The following is a 6717-nucleotide window of genomic DNA, read 5'->3' as shown; positions in this document are numbered from 1 at the left end:
GTTGAAGGCACATTCCACTAGGGGTATGGCAACATCCTGGGCCCTCTTTAGAGGGGTGCCGATGTCTGACATTTGCGCTGCAGCCAGTTGGGTTACACCGCATACATTTACGAGGTTCTACCGGTTAAATGTACTGGAATCCTCTGCTCTGTCATTTGGAGCATCTGTGTTGCACTCTATGACGCCTCAGGTTGCGGACGTCTAGAGTGGTTGACAATATGGTGTGACTATTCCACCTTGGGACAGGTGTCATTGCGAGCATAGACGCTGAGGCGCAGCTCCGCATATGTGTAGATGTACTGCCTACGCAGTTGCGTTATGACGTAAGTCTGTCCTACTGCCGAGAATCCTCCCTCGCGACGGCTTGGGTACACTGTTCCCATACCTTGATGGTTATTTTCGACTTGAAAGGGAACGATAGGTTGCGGATGCAACCCCGGTTACCTGAAAAAGAAAATAACCATCAAGCCGCGAGGTCGCTCTGGAGGCCTTCACGGCCTGAAGGGCAAAAGAGGAAGTGACTCTCCGCGCGCTGCGTATAGTAAGCTCCCAGGGGGACGGGCTTACACGGCAGCTTGCGCGGAGGCCTATCGGCAGCTTTGACATAAAGCTCAGCCAATCCCTACTGCCTGACGGCAATGTCCCATACCTTGATGGTTATTTTCTCTTTCAGGGAACCGGGGTTGCATCCGCAACCTATCGTTATGTTTTTAAGCTCTGTGACAGGCTAGCTGCAGGGATGACTTCAGGCCAGAGAGAATCACACAGACAGACAGTTGTTGCAGTGAATCTGAGACGCTGCGGCGCTCAGCGTTTTATTAACACACAGAAAATAAAAAGGTTGAACAAAACAGAAGACAGGACACGGCACTTGAGGCCAAATAAAACAGACAAACAAAACGGACAGACACACAAACACGGTGAGTAAAAATAAACAAACAAGTATCGTGCTGGTAGGATAGCAATTGTTATTAATCTTTAACTTTATTTCTCCTCCTCTCTCTCCCGTTCACTACTCACCGAACACACATCCCCAAGTGAGTGAAACGTGCATCTATATATACTGTTGTGCTGGGATTCAATTACTAATTAATTATTCACTTGAATCCCAGCACGTGAATTAATTCTGTGCAACCCCGTGCTCACATATTATTAACTACTTTAAATGCATGTGAAGTGAAGTGCAATCCCTGTGTCTAAATACAATTATACATTTTAAACACTCGTGCTCATTACCCACATTATATCCCGTGTACCAACTACAATACACCAACATTAACACACGTAACATACAACATAAAACACACAAATGCACACAGGGGCGGGGCACATTGCCACAGGCTCCCATAACCAACTAAAAAATATAGGATTGCATGAGTTTGACCCTAGCAGTCTTTTATCATATCCTAAAACAGAAATAAAAAATTGGAGGGTTATCTTTGATCCTGATTTATCAGTCTCTGTGGCAATGTGCCCCACCCCTGTGAGTATTTCTGTGTTTTATGTTGTATGTTGCATGTGTTAATGTTGGTGTATAGATATGGCTGCACGGGATATAAATGGGTGTGTACAGCACGAGTTATTTAAAATGTATAATTGTATTTAGGCACGGGATTGCACTATCACTTCACGTGCATTTAAAGTATTTAATATGTGAGCACGAGGTTGCACATAATTAATTCACGTGCTGGGATTCAAGTGAATAATTAATTAGTAATTGAATCCCAGCACAACAGTATATATAGATGCACGTTTGTGTGTTTGGTGAGTGGAGAACGGGTGTGTAGAGAAATGAAAGGAAAGGAAAGGAAAGGAAAGGAAAGGAAAGGAAAGTAAGAAATAATTGCTATTGCATGCTGGTAGGACCAGCACGATACTGGTTTGTTTATTTTTACTTACCGTGTTTGTCTGTTAGTCCATTGTTTGTTTAAGTGTTAGTCCGTTTTGTTTGTCTATTTACTTTGGCGTAAGTGCCGTGTCCTGTCTTCTGTTTTGTTCAACCTTTTTATTTTGTGTGTGTTAATAAAACACTGAGTGCCGCAGTGTCTCAGATTCACTGCAACTACTGTCTGTCTGTGTACTCCTTTCTGGTCTGACATAACCACTAAAGCCACTTGTCACAGTCTCATATTAGGGAAGTTTCTATAGTATCCTTCTATCACTTGAGAAAGATAGCCAAACTGAGACCTATTATCTCCTTAGCTGACGCTAAGAGACTAACACATGCCTTTGTTTCTTCAAGAATTGATTACAGTAATGCACTCCTCTCTGGCATCCCAAAACATGCCTACAGCTTGCTCAGAATACCGCTCCGAGAATTTTTACTAAAACTAAAGAAAATGAACACATCACCCCTGTTTGAGCCTCCTTGCACTGGCTCTCTGTTCAATATAGAATTGATTTTAAAATCTTATTATTGACCTATAAAGCCTTGAGTGGAGCAGCACCTAGCTATCTGCAGGAGCTACTGACCGTGTATCTCCCAAATCACACTCTTAGATCATAGGAAGCGGGGCTGCTCGTTGTTCCCAGGGTCAATAAAATCAGAAATTCTTTAGAGCCCCTAAACTGTGTAATGCTCTACCTCCATGTGTTAGGGAAGCTGGGTCTGTGGGTATTTTTAAGGCTAAACTTAAAACACATTTTTATAAAATGGCATTTTTATCTTAGTGGTTTTAATGCAACATAATTGCTAGCTTTTAATGATTTTTTAAAATTATTAGTATTATTTGTATATTTTGTATTTTATTGTATTTTTATGTATTTATGTACAGTTCCTTGTGATACTTCAGTATGAAAGGCGCTATATAAATGAAGTAAATAAATTAAGTAAATAAATAAATAAATAAAATATGCATCAGAGTATATTGATGATGTGGTTATCTACAGCTCCATCTGGCAAGAGCACAATGGCTAGGGTCACAGCCGGGCTACCCTCAGAGACTGTAGGACAGCCAACTTGGGTAAATGTGCATTTGCCAAAGAAGAAACCCAATATTTAGGATTTATTATGGGACATGGGCAGGTGAAACCCGTCGCCACCAAAGTCCAGGCTTTGATGGACGCGGCAATCCTGAAAACCAAGTCCCAGGTGAGGTCTCTCTTGGGGTTGGCCGGTTATTACCGTCGATTCATCCCTGAGTACACCACAGTGGTAAACCCTCTAGTGAACCTCACTAAAAAGAGCGCACCAAATTTAATTAAATGGACAGGAGAATGTCAGGGGGCCTTTGATACCATTAAGCAACGACTCTGCCGAGCCCCCGCCCTGATCACACCAGATTTTGATAAGGAATTCCTCCTCCACACCGACGCTTCGGATGTTGGTCTGGGGGCGGTCTTGTTCCAGTGGGTCGATGGAGTAGAACACCCTATCCTCTAAATAAGCAAGAAAATGCTCCCTCGGGAGCGCAACTACTCATAGAAAAGGAATGTCTGGCCATTAAATGGGCCACTCAGACCTTACGCTACTACCTCTTGGGACATTCATTCAATCTCGTCACTGACCACGCCCCACTCAGATGGTTAAGCACGATGAAGGATAGCAATGCAAGAACGCAAGGCAGTTCATTCCAGGGGCAGTCGGAAGCCGGCCATTGAGGAAGGGGGCGGCGCCATGGTACCGGAGTCCTCGCCCTAGTATGGTGAGTGAAGATTCAGTCATGAATTGGAGGAGACGTGATTGAACTAGCTATTGGAGGGGGCGGGGCTGAGGGTACTTTAGGGGGCAGGACGCTGTAATTGTTTCTTTTGTTGTGGTTAATGGGAGGAAACAAGGACTGTAAAATCATGAGAGAAGTGTTTTTGTTTGTTTTAGTAACTGTGTTAATTTGTCTTCGACAGACGGCTAATACGAATGCGGGAGCTGCCGCTTCAAGCCAGCAATAAGTCTGGACTTCACTGCACCTGTCAAACAAGCAAGCACCACTCTTTAAATCACCGTACATGCACCCAGAGAACGCACTGTCCGGAGACGTGTCTGTATCTGTGTTGTGTGTCTGTGTTTTGTATTATTATACGCTGGCAATGCCCATAGTTGGGTAGAACCAGCATTATTATTTAGACCATTAGACAGAAAAATAAAAGAACTTGAGCCGTGAACTTTGTGTTTGTCGTTGTCTGGATCACCTGCATCACCCCTACACCTGCGCACTGCAACCCACACGTTCACAACAACGAACACTAAAAAGAAATCGTTACCAAAAAGAACATATAAGAAACCGTGGCCGTGCACACTCCTAAACCATAAAAGAAATCATTACATTAGGCATGCCACGAAAACATATTTAATTCTGTTAAAAGAAACAAAAACATCCGGGTTGCTTTACCTCAGCGAGTTGAATTACCGTGGCCACACACACAGAGAGAGTTTCCTGCTCGTCCTGAAGAGGTTCAGACAAAGAGCATAAAGCAACTGGCAAAGTGAAAAGCACAATAGAAAGATCACACTGGAGAAAGTTGCAGACGGCGTGGGGCGTAGCTTCTCTGGAGGATTAACAAAGCAAGGATGCATGCTGGCAGTATTGATCAAGAAACAGCGTTGTGTCAAGAGCAGAACACAAGAACACAGCTTTTATAGGGTAAGTAAACTGAATGCAATTAATACTCAACCACATAATTAGTAGCAGTTGTCCTACCTGCTACACTTAATTACCTTAACAAGGTTTGGTGTAAAATAATCTTACACAGATAATACATTATATATTTAATAGCAAATGAAAGAAAAGATGTTACCTTTTAAATAGCAATGTATTTATTGAGAGGATAGCCTATTGAATATCATACTTCCATGTGATGGGAAGCACCTTACACAAAAATACACACTAAGAAAAAAAAAGAGTTTGTATGTAAGATCAACAACAAACATTTTATATAATGAATGTTTATTTAATAAAAATGCTGATGTTGATGGAGGTATACTCTCTCAGAGCACCACACTCTGCTGCTCATTATACAAGGATTTGAATGCGTGTTAAACTGTGATTATAAGCATGGGAATTATTATTAATTTCTTAGCAGACACCCTTATCCAGGGCGACTTACAATTGTTACAAGATATCACATTATTTTTACATACAATTACCCATATATACAGGTGGGTTTTTACTGGAGCAATCTAGGTAAAGTACCTTGCTCAAGGGTACAACAGCAGTGTCCCCCACTGGGGATTGAACCCACAACCCTCCGGTCCAGAGTCCAGAGCCCTAACCACTACTCCACATACAGTTCATTATACAGAAAGTAGCAGAAACAACAAAGTGCACAGAGAAAGTGCATTGAAATACACGGGGGTCTGACAGAATCAGGGCTCAGACAGGACTTTAAGGGTCGGCTTGCAGTGACTATTACTGTATGGAACAGTTTTCTCTGTTTTCTGCTGCAGACTCTCCTTCTTCTCCATCTATTGCTAACCTTGCTCTTGGAGACCCTGCTGGTCCTGGTCTTGGTCTTTGTTTTCCTGTGAACTTTGCTGTTGCTGCTTCTAATGTTTCTAGTACTGCTCCTCTGAATGCTCCCAGTGTTCCTCCTATTAATACACCTGCTATTCTTCCAACTGCTGCAACTAAAGGACCTCCTAATAGGGATCCTGTTTCTCCAAATGTGGCTGCTCCTCTTCTTGCTCCTGTTCTTGCTCCTGACTTTACTGCTGCTTTTATTTAGTTTAAAAATGGATTGTTTATTTCTGCCTCATTCCGAGCCTGTTCCTCGCTGCACCCTGGCTTGTTCTTCATTATCCTCTCTTTCTCCTCTTCAATGACTGCTTCAGCCTCCTTGAACATCTCGTTGGTGTAGCAGCTTCCTTTGTTCTTTGCCACCATCCTGTCTACTTTTTCAAGTATCTCAGTGACCTGGGTGCGATCGCTCATGTTCTTGTTGTTGAAGACATGATACCTATTCCCACACTTCTTAACAAACTCCTTGAGATGCTTATTAGCTGTATGCATGTAATCCTCAATCGTCTCCTCTTCCAGATCATCTCCACGTGTGAGGACTATCATTGTGTATCACACAGCTTCCTTACCGAAAACCTTCTGGATCAGTTCCACAGTTTTCTTCTCTTCCTTTGTGAATCGACCCACTTGTATCACAATCAGAAATGCATGGGGTCCCGGGGATGACAGAGAAATGCACTTCATAACCTCTTGTAAAGTTTCTTCATTCGTGAGCTCAGTGTCAAACAAGCCTGGAGTGTCAACCACAGCAACCCGTCTCCCTTCAGCTCTTCCTTTAACCTTCACACACTCTTTTGTAATTGAAGAGGAGGAAGGTTTAGATTTGAACTCCTTTGAGCCCAGGATGGTGTTTCCTGTTGCACTCTTTCCATTCCCAGTTTTTCCAATTAGCACCATCCTCAACTCAGAATCAACCTTTCCTCCAGACGCTGAAAAAAAGAGGTAAAATAGATTTAGGAGAGAGAGTTCTGGTAACCAAAGTAAACCTGCAAATCTTTGCATTTTATCCAGGGGAGCAAAGAGCTTAATTTGCATAGCTTAGAAAAGAGTAGGTATTTAAGATTGTTAAAGGTATAAACAAAGTTACTAGTGAGGATTCTGTTTTGCAAGTAACACAGAGCAGAACCAGAGGCCACAGGGGGAAGCTAAAAAAGGACAATTTCAGACCTGAAGGAAGGAAGAATCTTTTCACAGGAAGGGTGGTGAACCATTGGAACAGGTTACCAGATTAAGCTGTGGAAGCTGAAACTCCAATCTTTCAAGA

The 6717-nt window shown here is 42.6% G+C and overlaps 1 pseudogene; it reads right to left on the bottom strand.

Annotated features, from left to right (window-relative positions):
• Positions 1-5657: 5657 nt before the first annotated feature.
• LOC131696662 (GTPase IMAP family member 7-like) lies at positions 5658-6374 on the bottom strand (annotated as a pseudogene).
• Between the last annotated feature and the right edge of the window lie 343 nt (positions 6375-6717).

The sequence above is a fragment of the Acipenser ruthenus genome, chromosome 40 (genome assembly GCF_902713425.1).
Source record: "Acipenser ruthenus chromosome 40, fAciRut3.2 maternal haplotype, whole genome shotgun sequence".
Lineage (NCBI taxonomy): Eukaryota > Metazoa > Chordata > Actinopteri > Acipenseriformes > Acipenseridae > Acipenser > Acipenser ruthenus.
Note: the sequence above shows the minus strand (reverse complement) of the source record. Positions and strands in the feature narration are given on the sequence as shown.